Genomic DNA, 24764 nt, shown 5'->3' on the forward strand with positions numbered 1-24764 from the left:
TGACTGAAATCATTAAGTCAACAGTCTTTATATATTTGAAATATTTTTTAATATAGGTGCAAAACGTTGATTTCAAATTGTATGCTATGCCTACAATAAAGATTACGCTTTTGAAAGCTTTGAAGCTTTAAAAAAAATTGTGAGAAATAATACGTTGAAAGAAGAAAAAAGCATTAAATGCGATTATCTCGGAACTTGCTTTAATGATTAAATGCATTCTGTCAGTAAAGCCTCGATATACATATATTGAAGAGATCCTACGTAGTTTTAAAAATTATCCATAAAAATACATATAAGCCTAATAAATAACGTCAAAAGTCAAGATAAGACAAAAAAGCAGCAAATTAACATGCGGTTGATCTAATACCGGTTGGCAACATAAATTTCACCAAATAAATTTGTATACCCCGCTATGAAATATGTAAAATAAAATCGATGACCTAATTTATATTGGTAGCCATAGATATTTTGATATGCAGTTTTTAATACATTGATTATCGGATAATTATAACCGCAGAACAGAAATGTTTATAACGGATAATTATGAATTAAGTTACCGTAAATATGATTGATGTGAGTTGTAAGGTAACAGTTAAGAACACACAGCTCTCATCTATTGTGTAAACTAAGTTAATAAAGTATGTAAATCTGATAAACGGTTTTAATTGGAAAACAATGAACACAATTGTATTGTAATCAGCGCCAAACTTTCTGCATTACTTAAGATCTTATTTCATGAGCGGCAAAGCTCATAATTACGATAAGTATAGAGAAAATTTATTCAAATAAAGAAAATATGAGGATATTAGAAGCTAACATAGAATCTCCAGTGATAAACTGAGATATTTGCCAAAAACTTTGAAAAAAGAATTGTGAGATTTATAACTATGCTTCACCAACTCAATGGAGAATTCTGAAAGTTTGCGGTGACAAGTATAATTTATAGAAATCAATTATTGCAAGATTTAGAGACGGTTTTGAATTACGCTATTATTCAGGTAGGTTGGTTTTTATGCATAGTTTATTTTGGCATCAATAACTAATTTTACATTTTTGGTGGAGATTTATAAATTTGCTTCTAATGCCCTCAAATACAAACATGTTAATACTATACACATATACACGGTTTTTCAGGGCCAGACCACGATATTTCAGAGGAGCATTCCTCATGGTAAGCTTTAAAAAAAGTCGTTTTAAAAATAAAAAAAAGTCTGATCTCAAAATTTAGTAAGTCTTTAATTTCTCGGACTAGCATGACCTTCCGCGAATCCCCAGCCCTCTCCGATATTTTTTTTCGATAAAAACGTATTTGACCAACGAAGCGATACGCACCAGACGCGAACAAGGGAAACGGCTGGGTAGGAGAGGGGTAGGGGTTTGTGGAGGGGCTTCATGTCCGAGAAATTAAGGATTAACTACATTTTGATATATTTTTTTATATTTTAAATGACTTAAATAAAAAAAAAATTGATGAATCTTATCCATATGATAAAGGTCTTTTACTTCACAAAGATCAACAGATGGAAGAGTTGAGGAAATGTGGATGTTGAATGTGAATGATACACAGTGTGTAAAACCATCCAATAATAGGTCATCAGCCCTGTAAATCCCTAAACTTCCAAATTTCCATGTCAAAAATGTTTTCCATCTCTGTCGCAACAAATTTTGCATTTTGTTTTACTATTGGTGCTCATTTTTAAATTTGAAAAAAACGGACAAAATTTACGTTAACACCTGAAATCATATATTTGTTATATAATATATCGTAAAGATCCACATAAATACATCTACAATGAAAATAAGATAAATGGACAGAACATATACATCCACACCAATGGTAAACTTCGCACATACCTAATCTTACTTCTGTCGTTTCCTAGCAGTTCGCCGTTCAGAGTGTTAATCCCCATTTACATATTGGACCAGGAAGCTGGGACATTCGTGTTCTGAACATGTGCACATAATCTGGCACTTGCCTCGCATGTTCGCGGCTCTGGTACCTCGCACCCTGCACCTCGCGACACCTCATTAGTTACACCGGGACACTGCGCCGAGATAAAGAAAATAGAAGGACTGAAAGTGTTAGTCCGGCTGACTAACACAGAAACTTCTTGTTGTACTCAAAAGAGACCTAACTGTGAAAGCTGATTCATTTAAATAACATAATTTTTCCCTCAAGAGTCTGGGTTTTAAAAAAATAAAACGATGACAACTATTATCAATAATCATATTTTTCCCTTTCGCACTACATTACCGCTCCATTATGCTACATAACCTAACCTAACCTAACCTAACCTAACTGTGAAAGCTGATTCATTTAAATAACATAATTCTTCCCTCAAGAGTCTGGGGTTTTAAAAATTAAAACGATGACAACTAATATCAATAATATATTTTTTTTCGTTTCGCACTGCATTACCTCCCCAAAGAGGAAGTTCGGTTAGTTTTTTTTCTTTCCTTTTTTACATAAAGTATTATCAGCGCTATGTTTTTCTTACGTTTTGTATTTCTGAAATAACTCCGCGTGTGACGTCAGAGGTTTTCTTCTGTTTATTCACGATCAGTTGCCCATTGGTCCATTGACGGCGAATAAACCGGAATTCTTAAATAACTCTCTTATCATTGGTTGATTCATATGAACTAGTGACGTCGTTTAAAGTAATTCGTTTTTATTAAAATATTTCATTATTATTTTTTCCGTACATTTTCAAGAAAACATTTATTGAATCCAATATCCCGCAGGGCTGAAGTTCATCATTATACTAAAAATTGATAATTTTTATTAGATAAAAGGAGATTTGATCAGTCCTACGTTTAAGGACCAGTCCAGGAAGAATGAAATATTGGAACAATGTTTTGAGTTTCTCCAAATTTTTGTAGACAAGTTGATGAATCCACCTGGTCCAAGAAAAAATAAAAATGTATTTTTTAAGGCGTTGCCTACTATGTGGGTGAAATAATTCAACTAAACGAATCTCACCCACATCAATAAAGGTTTCAGCTCTTTAACTTCACAAACCTCAACAGATGAAAGAATTGAAGAAATAAAAATGTTCAAATATAGGCAGAATGGTGAATGTTACACAGCGTGTAAAGTGGCCAGTTAAACAAGCTAATGAAAGTGAGAAAAAGAAAAATCGTATCAATTGGCTATTTATTAAAAGTAGGTACGTTTTGTTTTAGGCTAGATTTATAATATCATAAAATGCCAATCAGTTAAGTTTTTCGATCTCGTTTTTAGCAAGGTATAAATAATATTAAATATGTCAACATATTTGATGTGCTTGAGAAAATCAGGATATTTTGAATAAGTGTCATTAATATCTGCTGAAACTTATTGATCAAATTTGTATAAAAAGATGTTCATTATAAATTAACCGATTGAAAGTAATTTCAACACAAATTGATAACCGCAATTGACCATTAGTAAAGTTTGCTTCGTTCGATCAACAAAAAGGATAGCTTCATGAAAGATGGATATCGCAAGTTGATTACTCGAACCCTTTCTAAACCGCAGAGTAATAAATATTATGAAAAAGCAATACGCAGAAACATGTTTAAATTTTCTAAATAAATTGGTTTTAATAAGTAAATTAGTGGTTAGTACATTTTGTTAGTATGGCATTATTCCTATTTTAGTAAAAATACGATTGTGTTCATCAGATTGGGCAATATATTTATTTTACTTTTTAATTACATCTGAACTATGATCAATCAACTTCATTTTATTACTCTTTTATGTTATGTCTCTTTGTCTACATTAACGGGTAAACGGCGTAATGGTAGTAGTATGTAATATTTTTTATTAAACATACAATTGATCGAACAAACAAATAAACTATATTATTAAAAAAAGCATTTCAACAGCACACAAAGATAAAGTTGATGTTAAACGATTTACATATCGTCGATGCACATCAAATATGGGCTATGTGATTTGGAACACATTCTGAGAAAATCGATCAAAACGATTTAAAAAAAAACTAAACGAAAAATAACACTTCTGTGTATGGACGAAGTAGGAAAAATACAGTGTCTTTCAAGAAAGTAATATATTTATTTAAACTATTTATTACTTTATGCCAAAAGGTCGCATTTTGATGATTTTCACAGAATGTGCTCCGAGTCACATGGCCCATATTTGATGTGCAACGACGATATACTTTCATATAGGCATTTCACAATACTACGATATTTGTGTTTGAAATTGTTGATTCCAAAAAACAAAGTATCTTGAAGAGAAAAAAATCAATGTCAATTTGAACAATATCATAATACCAGAGATAAAGTAAAAGAAGACTTCCATTTAAAAGGACAGCGAAGGCACTAATTTATACGGCGTAAAAATTACTATGAAATGGGAAAAAAACGTTTATGAAAAAAAAAAACAAATTCGAACTAGAACATGAACTAGTACTAAAAGTCAATGCATATGTCTTAAACAACTTTTAAATTATATATACGCGGTTTTTCAGGGCCATGCTGTGAAACTAAAGAAAAACATTTTTACGATTCACCATTCATTTTAGAGCACACAAAATAAAATTATATGTATAGATAAGTTGATTCGTCGTACAATTAGGCTGTTTTTAGGATAGATCTTCCGGTTTTTTGTAGATCTCATAGCCAACTAAAACAGTGTGGGATGAAGATAGATTGGCATGGTTTAGCTGAAAATCTTATAGGTTGTTCGTGTTTATGAATATATTGTGTACTATTATTTTACTGCCCTCGTTTGTATTTGCTACATAGTTTTTTGTTCTTTTTCTTCAGATTTTTTAAAATGTATGTTTCTTCATATAACTGTTGTCATTCGCTAAAGCCGTATATATAATAAATAAATAAAATAAATACGGGGATTGTTTTAAGATTTAAGATGAATAATAATTAACATTAAATTTATGAAGAAAGTTATCTTTATTTAAAACTACGTGATATTGGAAATACAATAAATACTCATGTAGAAGAATCGAATTAACAAGATCCCCGAATAAAAAAGTTCTGTCTTTAAAAGTAAAAAAAAATGTGTGGACGATTTTTTTACAGTTTTAATATTTTAATCTTGATAGTTCAAATAAAGCGGGCAATGAAGGGTTGAGTCGATTCTCAGACAACGGAGATAGGGCAGGAGATAGATGTAATCGCAGTAGAAAACAAAATGTACGAAGTGTTTTTAAGGCGAAATTGCGATCATTATTAAACTATACATCTGTAATTGAAGATCGAACGGCCGCCAGGATCGATAAGGAGGTGTAATGTCGGCGCACCACGTTCCACGCACTGTGATTAAAGGAGCAGATCAAGTCTCCTCGTCGGGGTAGGAAATTGTGGACGGTCGCGGTCGTGCTAAACAGCTGTATTATGGACTCTTTACTCTTGATAGGCGGTGGCTGGGAATTTCGACGATTTGAACATTGTTTTTCTGTTACTTTCGCAAATACCTCCCCGATAGCGTGAAAAAACAACTGCACGTCGGACTAATTTTGCCTAGCTAAAAACTGAACCGATTTGGTTGTTTTTATTTTGTTAGTTTCAGAATGAAATTTTCTCTGTCAGTACCTTTTGCGTTCTTCTAAAACAGTTACCATATTCGAATACCGTACGCGTGGAGACAGCAGATAAAACTAGGCACTTTTTAGGGTTTTCGGATGGCTCTAGCTCCCATGATTACGCCAATAATAAATATTTATAGTGTGTAAAAAAATCACTGCTCTTGTGCCATAATCCAGAGGGAAAATGCGGGAATGCGTTCGTAGGAAGAAAAGTCAGACCGCGTTTCCTCTTCAGAGGATATGCGTCGAAACATAAATTTGATAAATATGTATTTGAATACAGTTTTTCCCTCACTTTCTCGAATACTGTGCGAAAAAGAAAACTGCGCGTCGGACTGATTATGCCTAATAAAAATCAACAACATCGAGGTCTAGTATTCCCGTTTTTGGCACCCCAAAAACTGAACCGATTTTGAATTATTTTTATAGAAAAAATGTCAGTATAATTTTTTCTGGGTCAGCAAGTTTCACTATTTCGAAAATTGATGTCATATTTGTATATTGACGTCCGAAGACGTTAGGGGCTTTTGGATAGTCCTGGCTCCTATAAAAGACAATTTATAAAAAAAAACAAACGGTAGACAGGCGCCGTGGCGCAGTTGGTTAGACGGTTATCTGTAAAACTGGCGTCGCGGGTTCGATTCCCGCCAGTTGCAAGAAAAAAATCCAAGAAAGATTTTTTTCTTAATTGGTCTGGGTGTATTTTTCATTACCTCCTTTCATATCCCCTTTATCTCACTTGCTGACAAGCCTCAAAATAGAGGCTTAGCGGGTTATTCCTTTTAAAAAAAAATAAAAAAAAACACGGAAATGGTGGATATCTATAGTGTGTAAAAAATATCATCTCTCTAATCCAAGGATAAACAAACAGGAACACGTTTTCATGAAAAAAAAGTCAGACCATGCAAGAAACAACAAAATCAAAGAAGAAGAGACGAAATCAAAAACTGGAACAAACAAATGAAATATAATAAATAATTATAGTCTGAGAAATAAACCAAATCGAATATTAAATCTGAGCAGATACGGATAAAATGAAACGATCGAGAAATTGTGGCTGACAATAAACACTGACTTTGAATCAGGGATAGGAATTTATGAAAACTGAATGGTAAAATAAATAGTGTAACAGATCAAATAAGACAGGGTGAGAAAACAAAACTACGAACACCAAGACTCCAAGAAAATTGTATGATGAATGCATTAAGGGCACTTGGGAAATTAACGTTTTAAAGAGACCGACAGAAATTTTTAGAGGTATCAAAATACAAGTAGGCAATTTAATAACGCATTCATGGATAATTGAATGTAACTTAACACCGGGAATTCAGAAGGTATTTGAAGGAATACGAAGATAGCGCCTGCAAACAAGCATCGAGGTTATCAATGTCAGGTTTAAGACACGATAAAGAAGTGTGTTGTAGTATCTCAATTTCTGCGTGACGTCTGAGCGGCCGTGAGCTCGTAGTGTACACGCCTACCCCACAGTCCTCCTCACAATTTTCGTTGATTACATGTTGCACTCTATTTTCCCTTAATACTTGCCTGTCATGATATTATAAGATGTAATTAGCCTAGCTGTCGTTACTGAAGACATCTTCATCAAAAGCGATGGAATGGTTCACCACCATAATTATTCAACTAGCCTCTAGTTTTTTGAACGAACCGAGCTGTATCCGATGTACGATTAATTCACAGAAAATTATCCCTCGTGTTTCTTGGAATCAATGTTTAGAATGTAAAATTGTTTACTGTTTTAGGGTAGTTGAAATAACATGCAGACTTTACTTGGAAACAGTTCTAAAGCACAAAATTGAAAAGATTAGAAGGAAGATAATTGCAAATAATCGATTTCTTGTTACTGGGTATTTTACAACACACGTCGCGCCTAATTCCTCAGCGCCATCGTGTCAAATCTGCCGCAAGCCAAAGATCCATGAGAAATGCTTTAACCCGGGCATCGAGGGGTTAAGGGAAAAGGGCGAGCGTTTGAAATAAGTCGTGGGGCATATTATCCCTTCGAGAAGAGAAACAATTTCTTGTTAGACTAAATTGGTTATGGATTCAATACCAGGTCGGCGATGTTTAAGTCGTTTAGTACGAACATAATGCGAGCAAATAAGCTGCACTGGAAACTTCAGGATACTAACAAGACCAAACAGAAGAGGCCATAATGATAAGATTGAATAACGAACCTTCGAATTACAGGTATAAATATAATATGAAAGATCATGAGGAGAAATGTAAGATTACATGTAAACGGAATATTGACACAAGAAATAACGAACAATATATCGACGATAGTTTTAGGCTAGGTCAAAAGAGCACGAAGGAAAAGTTACTATGAAAACGATATAATATAGAAGAAATATTATGGCAGCAAGATAAAAAAAAAGATAAAACATGGTTCACCGAGGAGAATCAAAATGTATACATTGTAAGCAGGTACAATAACCTTTAAGTTTGTTAGTGAAAATTTTTGATGGAAGTTCATTGTAATTTATTATAGAATGAAAAGACGAGGGATACTTTAATCCGTAAATTTGGAATATCTAGTGACCGGTGTCATCTCTTTCGCGATATTTTTGAAACTGGTGATGAAACCGGTCACTGGATATTCCAAATTTGTGGATTGAAGTATCACTCGTTTTTTATTTCTATGATAAAATAAGGTACAATAACTATATGCACAATTTCGATTGGAGGTTTTTTTTTAACTAACCGATCTGGGTTCGGAATTCTTAATCTCGGAAAAAGTTAGCGATCGTTACTTCCGACAGTATATTATCTTTCTGCAGTATTGTCAGATACCAGTAGAATAATAAATACATAGTAATAATTCTCTCTTTGTACAAACATGACATTACTCAAATTTATTATAATTATATACCGAGTATTGGAAGCCACGGTACGTAAACTGCAATTTCAGAAGCATAAATGTCTGAAAGCCCGTCCGACAATAACTCCCTCTAACAAAGGCAGGAATTCGCGATTCAAAGAAACAAAAAGGATTCAAATATGGGTGTTTGGATATGGATGGGCAATTCGAAGGTCTGTCGATACCTGGGCTATTACAACGGAACTTCTCACAGCTTCTGCTCCCGTACAAGGGAGCTCGGTATTACTTCTCAATTGGGCAATAAATAGGCTCTGCTTGAGCAGATAGCTATTATCTACTGCAACAGTATCAGATGCGTGTGCATGAAGTACGAATCTATAATTTCATGTCCGGTTCTTTCTCTGCAACATAATGCGTTCAAATTATAGCCATTTCTTCTTAACGGTTCATAATCTGCACACGGGAACATAACACTTGCTTTTGAACAACCTATGCGACACTTATCTTGATTTAGTTTCAATCGATTCAAATCGTGAAACGATTTTAATTAAGTGTAATTAAAAACACACAAATGAGCGTTCAGTTAGTTTTACTAAATAAATAGAAGAAAACAATCAATCAAAATACCCGGTAATCGCTTCTTGTATTATGTAAATCAATTAATGTAATGGGTAATCATTTAAACGATTTTAATTTGATTTAAAAAATACGAAACGGTTGATTTAAGATATAAAAGTGTCATTGATTATCGTTAATTTATTAATATATGCTGCCTACGGACATTTAATTCGTTTATATTATTAGTGGTTCGAATCGAATGTTGATGGTTACAATAATGTTCATCGTTTTTGTAATTAATGTGAAATTTGGAGCATTTTACTATTATAGTAAAATGCTTCAAATTCAGGTCGTCTTATATGTTTGTATCGAAAAAAATGAAGCTATTGTTCGTATTTTTTTAATGAAAATCACTTTGGAAATTTAACTCGTTTAAATTTCAAATTTTATTTAAAAAATACAAGAAAATAAGTACCTAATACGGAAAGTATTGCGGTAACGATTAAAAAAGTAAGATAATTCAGTTAAAAAGTAATTAGGAATAAAAACTAAAAACATTTTCACGAGTGCTTTTCTTCATTGGGTTTTCATTTTTTCAATAGATCTTTTTGCTTTAAATTTTGTCGTTTACTATCTTTATATAATTTCGATTTTTTTGATATTTCGTATATTTTTTCATGGTAATAAGATTTTTCGATTGTCGTAAAATATAAGAGATAAACTATGTAAATAATGTAATAAAATCATGGTTATAAGCAACTACTGATGAATCGGATAAATGCAAAGCAAAAGGACCCGTTTTTTATTTTTGCACATAGATATTGTTGAAAACTAATAAAAGAAAATATAATATGAAATGAATTTGCAAGCAAATGAGATTTAAAAAAGGATTATTTTAATAATTTTTTGTTAAAAATCAATTATATTATAACAACCACAAGATAAACAGATGTGTAATTATTTATTAGTAAAAACTTCATAATTGATTGTGGTAATAACTTATGACAATTGATTTATGTTTGACTGTCCGACAAACATGTTGACGTGCTGTGACAAGAAGCAGGTTTTTTCTCAGAAAAATACATTGATTTTGTTTAATAAATCATAAGTATGAATGAATGTTGCAATAATTTAACATAATATTATTGTTTTTTCCAGGTGCACAGAAGAACTGCGGAGAGGCTGATTTTTTGCAGTGGTGAGTTAAAAACTAATTGATCATTTTAAAAAAGAATCGCGTTGAGGGTGATGTTTTTGCAGAGGCGCATTATGCACTGATTTATTATGTTTTTAATGTAACACAACCTGTTTTTGCGAGCAAATGCAAAAATATAGCAAACAATTTAATTGTAGTTTATTGATTTTAAAGAGAGCTTTATAGATTGTATGAATAAAGAAATTATCCTTTCGGGAAAAACTGATAACGTAAAAAATACGAAATTTCAATTCAGATAGTAATGAATATTTTAAAATGGCACTTATGGTAGAAACAATAAGGAAATATGCACATCGAAAAATCGAGTGTGATGAATTGTTCATGATACATAGTAATTACGACTCAAGGAAAATTGGAAAAATAATGTTCTAGCTAACGCAAATAGTAGGGACGACATGCTCATTTTATACATTTAGCGTCAAAACGTCCATACTCATTTTTTTTTGTACTGAACGTTTGTCTTTTAAATCATTAATAGTAAGAACAACAAAATAAATCAGTTTAAAATGTTTATAAATAAATATATCAGTACAGTATATAAATCACACAAATTTAACAATTGATTAATTTATTAATTTATTAACGGCATTTCTGCTATTAACATATATGTGGTTTAAAGAGTGCTTGAAAAAAAATCTGAGTATGATATATCAATATACTATACAAATTATAATACATACATATTTTAAAGTAATTAAATTTATAATAAGTTTTCGATAAAATAACAAAATGATTTAATCAATCGAATTATAACTATTCTAACCCGATTTTCTAAAGTTGATTTGCTCTTTTTGATAAGAATATTTTGGTACCTTTATTTTTTAAGTTATGCAGAGATAAACTAAATTTATTAAAATATGATGCATATTCATTCCCGGTATTCTGTAATCTAAAAAGTGAGTCATGTTGAGCTACCGGCAATTTGAACATTTAATTTTATTTAACATTCGATACGGAAATTCTATTAAAATTATATAAAGTTCATAGAATAGACACTATTGACAAAATAAATTCTACTACACAAATTTAAAAAGAAGAAAAAATAAAAGACTTTGAGATGAATAAGTCCAAAACTTTACATAATTTTACATAACTTTTAAAAAAAAACAACCGTATCTGTCAAATACAAAACGTATACTAATTTACTTACCACTGACTACTAACTTTAACTAATTCTTCACTGGCGACATCACCTACAAGTAAAATTGACTAACTGTTACTTGGTCAATTCTTTGGATCTTAAATTTACTAATAAAAGTGACTATATGTGTTGGTCAGTTTTACTTGTCAAAAATCTGTGAGCTTCTATCAAATAGTCACATATTTTACAAATAAAATTCTTTTCAGAGTGTCGGATCGACTTGGCATTTTTACCAGTCAAGCATTATGCTAATACGATGCCAAAAAGTCAATAATCTCAATTTCGTCATTTTTGCAAATGGTCACTTTTACTTGTATAACCACGATATATATTTCATTTAAATTATTTATTGAGAATACTTGATGGAATGGGCCAAACATTAATTAATAATAAAGATCAGGTCGACAAATTGGAAAATAGCGGAATATACGAACTAACATGTACTTGTCCTGGTTCATATATAGGACAAAGCGGGAAAGCTATTAAATACAGAGTGAAAGAACATTTAGCTTCACATAGATTAAATAACGACTTAGCAAACTATGCATCACATTTAAATGAATTTAAACATACTTTTGATAGAACAAAAAACATAAAAAATTTACATGTAGGACATAAAAGTCAAAAGTTAGATAGATTAGAAATTTTAGAAATAAATAGGATAAAAAATAATAGCGATAGAATTTTAATAAATCAGCAGATAGAATTTAAAAACTCACCCTTATTAGCCCCCTTAGTTAGACCCTATACATTGTAATAAAACAATAAATAAATTTCATAAAATAGAATATTTTCTTAAAGTACACCGCCGACAACACATGTTTCAATAATTTGTCTCACTCTGTTCCATTGCAATATTGCGATTGTATCTTTTTCAACTTATTTTTTAAATGTACCTACACTTAAGATAATATTTAGTTTTATATAAATTACCCTTACACTGTATAATATTTACCAGCCTGAAGATGCCCATTAGAGGGTGAAAGCGCTAATTGGTCAAAATAAATAAGTGGAAGTGTACCAAGTATTTTTAAAATGAATAACTTATATGGAAATATAATTTATTACATCATCACGATATATATATAATTAAGTGTTCCGGTAACGTCATAGTTGAGGAATGTTGTGTAAGTTCCATGTTTTGCTATTTGTGGAAGTATTCCGTTACGTTTTGCGTTGCGGTTTTGCTATAAGAGAGATAGACAATGCCCGGGAACAATAAAAGTAACCACAACGCCCGACCAGAACACGAAATAATTGGCATTTATCACTACATCACTCAATGTGTTGTCGGGGAAGATTGTATTACGACCAATTACAAGATAAAGGACGTGAAACCAGCTATACATTTCAGCAGGAAGTAAGCGGAAAATTGTTTAGACTTGCCCCGTAAATTAATAAAATAAGTTATTGAAACGCACGAGAAAAAATATGGCAAAAATAAACTAATATTAATTACACCTTTTTTATTTGTATAAATCCTGCAACAAAAAAATTCAAAGCTTACGCTGTACTTACATACTTATTTTTTAAAGACAAAAATATTTTTTGTGGATGGTAGCCAAATTACAACCAACAAATCATCACTCCGTTTCCCCGTAGGGGTAGGCAGATAGGATAAAACGCCATATCACTCTGTCTTTGCATACAGACCACGCTTCCTCTACATTCATACATATTCTCATGCACGCACGCCGATTATTCCTACTCTTGACATGTCCATCTTCAAGTATTTAACGGACTCGATTGTGCCATGTCTTTCTCGGTCTTCCTCATTTTCTGCATTTCTGTTTTAGCCGTTCTTTCGCTGTCCGTTCGCTCTACACGCCCAGACCAACGTAGCATCCTTTTCTTGATTCTGTCGATAATGCATGACTCAGTCTTACATAGTTCCCGGATCTCGACATTGGTGCACCTATCATACATCTTTTTACCATACATTCGCCCTAGGGATCGCATTTCAACAGCATTTATCCCGCTTTTATCTTTCTTTTTCCAATTCCATACTTCGCTCCCATACATTAGAGTTGGCATGAGAACTCAATTGTGAACTGCTAGTTTTGCCTCTTGCGATAAACATTTGTTTGCCGAAATAGATTGTTGTTGCTAAATACACAAATATTCTTATATTAACATACATCTACTTGTCATTTAAAAATAAACTAATTATTTACATTTCTAAACAATATAATATGTACACCTAAAAGTTATCAAGAAAAATATTGCAGAGATCAGAGAAATTGAAACAAATTCACCATAATATTACAAAAAAGTTCCAAGAATAATCTCGAAATATCAGTAGCTTGGGTCTAGAAGAACCAGTGACAGATTTCAGAAAGGGCCAATGTCATTAAAAAACTTGTGTATTTGACTATTTCATACACACATAATTGTGAGGTTTTTTAAATTATTATTTGTTATCAAAGATGTCGAACAGCTCATCATAACGCGACAAAATGGCTTAATAGTTATAAATTATTATATGTAGTAATCCTTTATTTACTACAATATTTTGAGTTTGTCCAAATTTTTATAGACAAGGACTGGATTCAACTCCCTGGGGAGCTGTTTATATTAACATATTACAACAGAGATGAAAAAAAGTAAAAAGAAGGTAATATAGAAGTCTAGGCAACTACAGGGCTTATGACCTGTCATTAGCTGGTTGAAGTGGCCACTTTACACACTGTGTAATATTCACAACTCTACCCATATTTGAAATTCAATATTCCTTCAAATCTTTCATCTGTTGATGTTTGTGAAGTTAAAGAGCTGAAATCATTATTAATGCGGGTGAGATTCGTGCAATTGAATTAATGAATTATTGAAATGAATCACATATGTACCGTTAAAGTAGTAGAAGCTTTTTAAAATTCTCGTGGGGTTCAAAAGATTCGTTTAAAAGATTTTTGGAATTTCTAATTTACTTGTTATAATAATAAAATAACAAAATAGAATAACCCTTTTGAACAAGCATGTATATGTTACGAAACAGCAGGAGCATAATAAATTCTCTGAAAGAAAATAAAAATTCAGTGCGATACTTATTATGCTGAAAGCGTTTTGTATCGATTATGAGCGACATGCTTTGGAAAGCTCTGCTGAAAAAAATCCGACCCAGTAAATCGCCACATTGTACAAAGTCTCTGACCAAAGCTACTGCGGGCAGTGAAACATATGGCGTTTTCGGTGCGGTTTCTTCACTTTGATAGCCCGGTTTGACCAGCAGGGTGATGATTGTAAAGCTGGCTGCACACTGTTCAATATGAATGTACTAAATACGTTGTGTGTAGAACTAAAGTGTTCGCATTTTCTTGCGTGGCGCCGCGCCGTGGGATCAAGTTAAATGGGACATCGATAAAATTACACGCGATCAGGAATGATATGCACATAGTAGAAAGGCAATTGAATTGACCTATCGATAAAACACGAATATATTTACATAATGTTATAAAGATACCGTTTTTACTTTTATTTAATTAAAACAATTCATAACACCATGCACATTTAAACATGAAGTAATTCTATGAAATATTACGGAAAAAAAAAATATTTCACGTATATCCCGCGAGGGCCCCCGTTAGAATAGGAAGTTGACGGAGTTACCTTTAACAGTATTTTGAGTTTGTTTAAATTTTTGTAGACTAGGACTTCCCTAGGAGTTAGGGGATATAATTTTCTAGGGAGTTATTAAGATTAATATTTACAATAGAGATGGCAAACAGAATGGTGAATTTTAGTGTGTAAGGTGGCCAATGACAGGTATATCTGTAAAACCCTAGTCATCCATGTAACATTCTCTAAAATATTCTTTATCTCTGTTGTAGCATGTAAGGGTTATTTTCAATTGTCTGTAAAGTAAAAGCGAATTTTTTTATTTAAAAATTTAATTTAAAAAAATTTCACTTGTCTTCTATCACAGGTTACTGACAAAGACTTAATTTTTTATATAAATATACGCATTTTCGAATGAAAGTTTAGATTTTAATTAATATATACTTGAAGAAAATGGTGTTAACTTCTTATTGTAATCGGGGCCCAAGAATTGAACCCAAGAGGTGAACCAATATTTAAAAGATTTAAAAATAAAAAAAAATACCAGAGAGTAGCTAATGGTTCGAAAAAATTTATCCTGAGTTCTGAGTCCATAGAAGGCCATTTTTTATTCCACCAAGAAAACACGTGATACATGTATGCCTTACAGTTACTCTAGATTTGCTCATTTTTCACAAGCAAAATGTGAATAAACGAAGATCAATTAAATTTACCAATCAAAATAAAACTCTAGCCGTCATGGTATGTTACGTTTATGGGATATGGATATTTAATCCTATTCTAAAATTAGTTTCATTATTTCTGGATGTATTAAGAGTATCACAATTTGAAACATTGGCGTTGTGTGTAAATAAAACTTTATCATAAAACAATTATCAGAAAAAAAGAATTCATTCTGGGATTTGTATTTGGGACATGTTTTTTTTTTAAATATGAGAAACGTATTTTTGTATGTATGAGAAATGTATGTTTTTTTGGAACAGAAGAGTTGTATTTCGAAACAGGTAGATAAACTATTTTATTAACTGATTAAAAATAATATAAAATACAAATGGTTTGATACGAACAATCACAATAATTCCATTATTATGAACTTTATTCTAAGTCAGTTTTTTTAATGCCGTTATAAAAGGTTTACCTAATATCAAAAAACGTAATTTCTTAGTTATTAAAACTAACTGGTAAAATAATACACGGAAGCCACGTCATCACTCTGAACGCGTAATGACGTAATATAGTGTAATAGAGTAACTTTTCCGTCGGAAAGTATAAATACTCCCCTCAGTACCGTGAGAAACATGATTTACATTTTAGCCGATGAGGCGACTGATACGCGTTCAGTAAATTAACTTGATTAGAGAAATTGTGGAGCGATTGTACCGTAATTGCGTACACAACACGCTCCGCCCCTGGATCTAAGTGACAGGTCTACAATAATAAATTTCGCAAAAGTGCATTTGTGTGCTTTAGATTTGCATCTGAACATAATTAACATAAAGCACGAGATATCTGCAGCTTTGCCAGCGATCTCATCTTGTAAAATCTTAAGGTTATAAGGTTAGGCAAAGATTTTTGCAAGAAGCTCTCAGTACATGATGGTATTCACAATTTGAAAGGTATAATAAATTATTATTTCCTGGTTCATATAAATGATGAATTCACAAAGAGGCTTCCGCTGTTCTTAAGCGCAAACACAAATTATTAAAATTTTAAAAACATTTAAGTTTGTAAGTGAAAATTCTTGATGGAAATTCGTTGTATTTTTTATTACTCACGAAGGATGGGACACTAAAAATAAAATGCTTAAACTCATTAAAATAGCTTTATATCAACTCATTAAGTAACCGGAAAAAAAATTGATAATGATCCTTAAGATAAATAAAACTTTATTTCATTTACTTTCATATGATTTTGAATTAACTATCCTTACCCCTGTTTTGTATAAATACATTGAACTCTTTAATAACGATACCAGTCTCGAAGATGCCGCGAAAGCGATGAAACCGGTCACTGGATATTCCAAATTTGTGGATTAAAGTATCACTCGCCTTTTATTTATTTAATAATATATTAAAATTATTTTTATTTATTTATAAAACTTGCAAATGGACAGAAATAATGATTAAAAAAGGCTTTTTAAGTACAACCAATGCAAAGTGAGTGTATAATTTGGGTAACATTCCATCATCCATATCAGAGAGTCGAATTGCAGATGGTATTTTGATATAAGCCTCAGGAAGTAGTCTGTTAGACTGTGTGAATGTAATGCAGAGATAATTGAATATAATTTACGGCTGGTTTTATGTAAATAAATTTAAATTAACGAGTCAAAAAACAAAATCCAGATTTTTGGAGACTCTGAGGAAGATAGACTAATTCTTAAAATAAACGATGAACTGGTTGAACACGTTGACAAAATAAAGTATTTAGGTATAACTATAGATAATAAAAAAAAACAAGATATGAAAAAGCAATAACACAGATGTGACCTGAAACAAAATTTTAAAATGTACCATCAAACAAACATTCACGCCGTTTTCCCATAAGTGTAAGCAGATAGAATACAACACCATATCACTCTGCCTTTGCATACAGACCTTGTCTCGTTTACATTCATACATATCATGCACGCACGCCGATTATTCCTTCTTTTGACATGTCCATCTCTAAGTATTTATTAGATTTGGTCGTGCAATACCAATTTCAGATTTGATGGTTTTCTGCACCCATCAACATTCGCATCGTAAATCCTTTTGGTCGTTCTTTCGAGGTCCATTCGCTCTATATGTCCGAACCAACGCAGCACTCCATTCTTGATTTTGTCGACAACGCTAGTCTCACCTTTACATAATGCACAAATTTCGACATTTGTGCATCAATAATGCATCGTTTTACGTGTAATCCATTTCGTGGGCGCGAGAGATCGAATTTGGACAGCATTCAGCCTGGTTTCATCATTAGATAAAATGTACCATTATTTGCGGTATCATCAAATATATCAATGTTGATGGATTAGAATGCTTTAAATGATATAAACACGATTGTTGATTATTTGTTCAGTGCAATGTTTCAATAAATGATTAATACAGACCACCCGCCTGGTCTGTTAGTTAAAACTCCGATAGTAAATACATATTGAAAAGTAATTAAATTAATTTCTCAGTTGGTGGTAGATTAATGACAACAATAACGAAGGAACGCACACTGCATACAGATAGAATCATTATCCGTTCCGTAACAATGTTTGATGTCTTAGTACATTTTATTAGTACAGGGTAATAACATGGCAATTAAGACTATGTTAGTACATGTTTAAGTGTTTAATAGATTAAAAGTTATTGGACTGTCAAACAGCTTTGAAAAGTCTATGAACAATCTTAAAGGTATATTTTTATTTGGTTGATATAGTTCTATAATCATATCTTAAAATAATATTCACATTAACAAGCAATATTGAACAATTATTATGCTAATTTATAATATTTACACAATCGTTTTATACGTATTAATATTAATTTACGTAAATTCCCCAGGTAATTATTTTATTTCAAACCTATTTTTTTTTGCAAATAAACAACTCTTTGCAATTAATTTGAAATAAACTTACAATTATTTAAAAATTATTTGAAATATCAGCAGGCTTACACGAGCTGCTATGTTATTATTGTTATGTTACTTTTAAGCGAACGGCTCAAAAGATTAAAGATGTGAATGTTGATGGATGCAAAAAACGCGAAAGACCGAGAAAAATATGGCATAACCTCATTAAAAAATAACATATTTGAAGATGAACACGATTACAATCGGAATAATCGTCGTGGGTGCATGAGAAGATGAATGAATGCACGGCGTTCGACTCTCTCTGCCTACCCCTACAAGAAAACGAGATGGTTTGTTTTGTTTTCATCACGTTTCTGACGAAAATACGATGGAAAAAATGGCGTTGCGTTGTTATCCAACTTTTGATTCAATCATAAAAAATAAGACCTTTAAAACACTTTGTGTATACATTGAAAAACAAGGTAATGGCATTATATTTAAAATTTTAATAGGGGGCTGTAAAGGTAACACAAACACGAGAATAAAGCCAGGTTTAATGTCTAAAGGCGCCAGTAATCAATTAAATTGAGCAAGTAAATAATGTTTTAAGACTGCTCTGGATTGTTTAGTATTTTATTTTTATTGACTTATTTTCTTTTATATAAAGATGTGGACCGCAATGTAGGTTTTTAATAACGATGGTTAAAAAACTAACTGGTGCATTAAAAAAAAACAGCCCTTGTATGTAAATATTATAAATAAATGTGAGAGTGTGTTTGTTAGATTGTGTTTCAATTTTTGAAAAAGGTGGGGATTTGTAGTTTATTTACTGTCAATTAGCCGGAGTGCGGACAAGTATCACAAACTACTTTTAATGCCGAAAAAATAATCACTTTCTAGCGAAATTTATTACTGGAAAAATTAATTAATATTAAAACAGAATAACGATTCTACGTCGCCATAGACTGACGGATTATCGTTTTATTACATGGCGATAGTTTGAGGACTGGCAATCGATCAGGCTACTTTAAATTCTGAAAAAGATTAAACTTATTAATGAACTAATTTCTCTCAAATACCACGTGAGCAAAGCCGCGGGTAAAGGCTAGTATTACCATAAATAGATAATCATCGTTATCCACGAATAATACATTAAGTAGAAAAATTTAAAGAAATAATAAAAACAGTTTATCACAATGGAGAATGTACACAAACTTAATGATGCAATTGGTAACAATATTTAGTAAAAAACAACAGTCTTGTTAAAATATTATATTTAAGTACGACATAAAAAAAGTCTATCTAGGGGATTGCTAGAAATCACGCAAAAATGGCGACCCCCGTGGTGTAATAGTTAAGAGTTTTGCCTTACAAACGAAGGGTTTCAGGTTCAATTCCCAAAGAGGTGGGAAACATTTAATGTATTTTTTCTTATGCCTGAGAGTATTTTACTGTAATTAGGCCTCCTAGTGGACTGTAATGAAAAATATATAATAAAAAAGTAATGAGGCTTCATATAAAATAAATATATTCTAGAGTTATTTATTTATTAACGGACATTGTCCATTTATACAATTTATAGGGTTTAAATATTACAATAAAAGAATAGTAAAAAACATTTTTAAAAAAAAGAAAATATGCATTGAAAAACACAAGGGACATCAAGAAAAGATGCGCAACTATTTATTTAGTGTTTGTTTAAATCCCTGTAAACTTAAACCAAAAAATTACAGATCTTGTCTTGAGTTAACAATACGACAAAGAAGGGTCATTGGAGAATTAAGGCCATAGTTTGTTTTAAGCTGATCGGTGAACCATACTTCATTGTTTCTCAACCTACGAGTCGGAATATTGAATTTTACTTGGCCCAGTAATGATGGAACATCGATTATACCATTTAGTATGCCGAACATATACATGAAATCAATATTAGTTCTACGTTTTTATAGAATAGAAATATTTGACATTGGCTATATATCAGCATAAGAGTAATTACCTCTATCTAGTCCAAGCATCCACGCTACTTTTTGAAGTTCCGAGTGGTTGTTACTGTTCGCTTCACTTTAACAGACGCCTGTTAATTTCAAAAAAACATGCAAGCTAGGAATGCGTGTAATTAAACTCGTATTAAAATTATAAAGCTCGAATGTAATGTTTGAATAAACGCTTTAGCCCCAATCACCCGGAGTAACTTCATATCGCCGTAACCTGAATCGTCATCAAACGTCGCCTAACCCCGATGCGTGTAATACCTGTGTAGCGAGTAATAAGCCACGGACAAAGGTGAACTGCGAAGTTGCAGTGTTGCAAAAACTGGTCAGAAGCCAAATCCCGTAAGGTCCGCTGGACGTAATTCGAAGGTAATTGCTTCGCGACGCCATTAAAACTGTTGTGCTCCCACAGACCTACATATTCACCATGGGAAAATAATGATAATAAAATAATATTGTCCACTCGACAGGCGGGATACGTCTATTAGGTGTATGAGTTATGGAATTATGACGCGAAGACATGACACGGTTTCTCGGACGAATTCTGTGTGGGAAGCAATTGTACTGATATTTGTGTTGTATCAATGTAAGCCGAACCAAAATAAAAGAATACGCTGTTTGTTTGACCCCTGTACGAGCGCCCTGGGCATTGCGTTGCGCTGTTTGTGTACTCGTACTTACTAGATCACAAAACACACTGCACGTGAAAAGGTTATTTGTACCGTAGTGCATTAGTTAGGCACGTTCTCGACCAATTCTGGAGTGCCTTTGAAAGAGCTGACACAGTTTCTACTTACAGTCAAATTTAAAATAATGACACCATTTCTAAGTATAAATACGTATTATTTACAATCGAACCAATATTTGACATGAAAATAAAATTAGTAAAAAAAATTAGAAGTTTTTTCATTTGTAGGTAAAATTTTTATGTTTTAAGCACTAACATAACGGATTATTATCAAACAGCTGATACAAATCTAAATTAACTTTAAAATATAAAAAAAATAAAGTACTTATATATTTTAATCTAATATTTATTGTTTATTCGATTTCACGGCTAAATTCATAAGTTTTTCAGTAGGTGCACATAATGTTTTCATTGTTGGTAATTAAAAAAAATATGAAAAGACATATATCAAATTGATAAACTGCATTTTAAGACCCGAAACTTATAATGCGATTTAAAGAACGATCGTACCATACCAGCACTTTTGCTGATTGGGAATATTTCGTACAAATAAAATATGTAATGTGTAAAGTTAAAAAAACGATGTATTTTGTCATAAATGAATAAATCTAATCTAAATCGTAAATTATGCTTGTATGAGATTAGTTTTATAGATACGATTTTCTGTCATCCTTTTATTGAATTTTACATGAATTTTTGTTTTGCTTTTTGTAATGATTAATTTTGCTAAGCACGTGTTTACAAAACTAACGAATATTAAAAATATACAAAGTAATAGTGACATAGAAATGCTGTTAGGAATCTTAGAAACAATACATATTTTTGAGTTTTAATTGTGTATTTGTTATATGCGTAGCACAAATAAATGTAAATATTTTTTCCCATTAAAAGAAAAAGTTGTAGAAAAACCATAAATTCAGAATAAGTTTGACGTTTTGAAAGAAAATTTTGAAAAATCCACCCTTAAATATACAACTTTGTAAGAAATATTATATTATATTTTTCCTTTTTTATAATGTTCTCCATCTGAGTTGTTATTTGTTAATCTTAATAACTCCCTAGGGGGTGAAATCAAGTATTTTCTCTAAAAACATTTAGACAAACTCAGAATGTTGTAATAAATAACGTAATACGTAAATAGTATCAGTCATATTCCGAACGAAATAATATACATTCTACCAGGTGGCGTACTAACATAATAATTTATTATTCTCTAAAACGAATTTTCAATAAATGAAACGATCACATAAATGTCAATCTAACTTTATTGAAAGCAATATAATAAATTGCAAAGCGACAAATAAAGATTTATTCAGCTTTAATTAAAATTTGCGATTGTAAACTTATACTGCAGTTTAATAACTAAAACTGTACCATAACTGTTTACTTTGCGTTTCTCCGTGGACTTTAACGACAATGTGTTTTCATGAGGAAGGAATTACCTTTCATAATAATAAAATTTACAAGTAAAATGTCTCGGGCGGCTAGATCTAGATACAAAATGGCTAAATTGTATTGTAAAATCATTTATATTTGAAAGTCTAGTTCAGTGATTTTGATGTTATGAGCTTTGCGTTGTTTTCGTTTCTAATTAACATGTTATTAAACTTTGATCAACATATGCACTTTTTCATTAGTATAAGTATTATTTAGTATTACCGGGGAATGAATGATTTAAATTTTATTTTTGAAAAATCGATAAATTTGTGCAAAAAATATAAAATTTGTAGGTATATTACGTAATTATGGAAACAAAAGATGAGTTGTACTTACATCTACAAATTCGGAATAACGAATAAGCGGTTTCATAGCTTTCGAGACATCTTCGAGACTGGTATCAGAATAAAGAATTCATAATTATTAGATAGTAATTGATTGTTTCTTTCTTAAGGGAACTTTTACGAAAAGTGTAAGGGTAAAATTTGTTATTAATCCTGTAGAAGACACGGGGTTTTTGCTGAAACTAGTTGGTTATTAAATTACAAAAAAGTGGTATTTGGAAAAAAAACAAAGTTATTTCATTTTAATATATCTACTGAAAATTTGCAAAAGTTATAATAGACACATTTTATTATTTATCAACTCTATCCAAATTGAAAAAAAAAACTCTAATTAATCATAGGCAAAAACACAGCATATGCATTGTTTCAAAAGCACAAAACATGTGTGTGTCATATCTAGACTTAGGTTTGCTTACAAATTTCTAGTTATTATGTTATTAATTAAAAAACATACAGTTTTTCGTAATGAAAAAACATTAACTGCTCATTGGCATACAATATATAATATGGTTCGAAGGTTCTTAAATAAGAAGAAAGATAAGTTGATTTTTTTATTGTGATGTCACCGGATATCGAACCTCGGATTTCTGTGTGTGTGGCAAACATTTTATCTTAAACACTACGGGGGCGCTGAATATTGAGAAAAAAACTTATATTGGAGTCTGAAATTTATGAATACAACGCAACTGTCTAAGGCGTTGTCAATTTAATAAAAAAATTTGTGCGTTAAATTAGAATTTTCGAAGAGTGAAACAACCAACATTGTGAGATTTATTTGTACGATTTTATCTAGTAGAAGCATAGTAATAAAAATATGTAAAAATCAGTATGACAGCGAAGAAATCAATGCGTGGACAAGATATAAACCGGAGCAATGGTTTTCACACCATCATCATTCCCTTTCCGAACCTGATGGTGCATAGGGAACTGCATTAGTACACCAATCGCAGCGTATCTTTATCATTTTTGAGCCATGAAGGTAAGATGATCAGTCTTATGCATTAGGTACCAGTCCAGAGACTATGAAATATTCTAGTGTGAAAACACCTTCTAAATAAATATTTCATACCAACTATGTCGGGAATCGAACCCGAGACCTCATGCATGGCAGGCTAACGAGCTGACCATTATACCACGAGACCGACAAGGTTTTCACAGTCACTGTTATAAATATGTATATTTTTTGGGTGACTCCGTGTAAGTTGGATTCGTTTCGACATTTCGGCTACCATTACAGAAACTATCTTCAAGGTGAACCGAGTGTTTTTGTACTAGTGATTTGTACCGTGTCGCAGTCGGCAGGTGCCGGGAACAATTTTGAGTTTAATTTCAGCCCATCGTCATAGTTTGTGTTATTTGGGTGTTTGCGTATTTCTATCGTCTCTTTTATTATTCGTGCACTGTGATTTATACGATTATGAAAAATCTTTCGTTAGAAGGCGAAAAGATGTCCCGTGTCTGAAAAGCGTTCCGCTATTGCAGATTTTTCGTGGTGACCAAGTTTATGCGTCAAAATGGTTCCCGGCACTACACACTACAAAAATTGCTTCTATGTGTTTACATTTCATCATTTTCCACGGTTGAAATGACGCAGATAATTCTATTGTTAACATATTTATTTTTTAAATGCCCATACACCTTTTAACATTTATTTTAACTGATTGAAAATACAAGAAAATAGTAAAAAGCGATAAAACTACAAAAAAATAAAGCGAAGAATTATATACGTAAAAGACACATATTTTTTTCATCATGAGTAGAAAAAAAAAAAAAAAAAGAAGTAAAAATCTATGCATGAGTAATAAAAAAAAAGTATAACTTTTTTTATTATAGTTGGGAATTGATATTAGATCTGTCACACTAAAAAATAAACGTATTTGAAGAATGCTTAATCGACATCTTA

The 24764-nt window shown here is 31.6% G+C and overlaps 1 protein-coding gene across 2 annotated transcripts in view; it reads left to right on the forward strand.

Annotated features, from left to right (window-relative positions):
* The first annotated feature begins 10087 nt into the window (after window positions 1-10087).
* LOC148273094 (uncharacterized) overlaps window positions 10088-24764 on the forward strand; it is a 150359-nt gene continuing 135682 nt past the window's right edge. The window contains exon 1 of one of the 2 annotated variants that reach the window (XM_088239153.1): window positions 10088-10147. The gene's annotated coding sequence lies outside the window, so the exon portion shown is untranslated. The remainder of the gene's footprint in view (window positions 10148-24764) is intronic. The other variant, XM_088239152.1, reaches the window with a different exon arrangement.

Source organism: Micrasema longulum, unplaced genomic scaffold (genome assembly GCF_059751315.1).
Source record: "Micrasema longulum isolate JH-2025_06_02 unplaced genomic scaffold, ASM5975131v1 h1tg002080l, whole genome shotgun sequence".
Lineage (NCBI taxonomy): Eukaryota > Metazoa > Arthropoda > Insecta > Trichoptera > Brachycentridae > Micrasema > Micrasema longulum.